Raw genomic sequence first — 1,507 nt, 5'->3', positions numbered from 1 at the left:
GGACACCCACATGCAAATATAACACAGTAGGTTCATATCATGTACACACACTCTCCTGCACTCAAGTTAATCTCCAGATTGCCAGGAATCCCAAACATAATGCAAATACTACATACATGGTCTGTGTAAGAATGTTAATGTTTCCAAATGCTTTCTATCTATTGATGGTTGGGTCTGAGGATACCTTTGAAACTCACATATAGAGGATTCGATTTTCAGGACATGTACATACAAGCATTTGCACGTGAACATATATGCACACACATCTATGCAAAATTTATCTAGAATGTATTTCTATAAGTAAAGTTTCTGTAGGTCCTGGAGATATGTTTCTCTTTAATTTTTACAAACACTGGTAGAAGAATGGTCAGCTCGCAGATGTTTATTTTGGAAGCTATTGACACAGACCAACATTAGCAGACAGAAATATCTTTAAATTTTATTACTGTCAGCAAATAAGTGAATTATATGTTTCACATGGCTGATGATAAGACTTAATCAGTACTGTATACAAATCTAAAATGAAATAAAAGGTTATTTAAGTATTGTTATAAGTAATTACAGGTATTTTTTAAAGATATTCAAGTTTGATTTGCCATGGAATATGTGGAATTTGTCTTAGGCACAAACATGTAAAGTGTAATATTAACCATGGTGTCTCCATTAACTAAAGTGTCACTGTGCGTTTCAATTTTTTTCTTGCAGTGTTAGGAGTTCAAAGCAATTACTCCTAATAAAAGAGGTTTAGTCAACTCTCCAAGCCTTTCACGCAAATACACTTATTCCCTATGTCTCTACCGTTCCCCCTAGATTTATCATGGTGATGCACATTACACAGGAAAGGGCCACAACTTGCTTGGCCTTAGTCTCTATTAAAGAAGCAAACAGATTCTCTACAGATGAGTTTTCCCTGAACGCTAAAGGTTCCACTTTAACATGAGTGAAACATGATGAGCAAATATCCTCTATTCTGGCCGTAAAACATTAAAAAAAATAAGTAAAATGTCAACAAGTTAGTTTTCCCCCTAGTGTTCTTCATAGCAAACTTGAGGGAAGAGTAATTCTGGATACTGGGCCACTATTTTAGAACTAAATTATGTGTAGTAGGAGAAGTGCAAGGAGGCCAGACTGGACTGTGTGACATGTGTGTGAACATATGTTATAAGAACAGAGCACTTGGCTCATTATAGGCATGGCAAAGGCATCATGCATATATGCAGCCATAGTACAGAACGTATTTCAGATTATTTCATCCCAATTGTCATCAGCTTATCTAGACCCTCTTTACAATGATGGAAACCTGGAAAATTCAAATGTCCTCCAAAGTGGCCTTCCCAATTAGACTGTATTTTTTCCCTAATCTTGTGCACGCCATTGCCATGCTACACTTGCTAAAAGGTGCTTTTGCTACATAACTGCCTCGGGAATCCACAGTAATTCAGCGAATCCTCTAAACTACGCTGCCACTGGTCCAGAATTTCAGGACAAGCAGGTCTTTCTCCTACTA

Source organism: Microtus ochrogaster, unplaced genomic scaffold (genome assembly GCF_000317375.1).
Source record: "Microtus ochrogaster isolate Prairie Vole_2 unplaced genomic scaffold, MicOch1.0 UNK2, whole genome shotgun sequence".
Lineage (NCBI taxonomy): Eukaryota > Metazoa > Chordata > Mammalia > Rodentia > Cricetidae > Microtus > Microtus ochrogaster.
Note: the sequence above shows the minus strand (reverse complement) of the source record.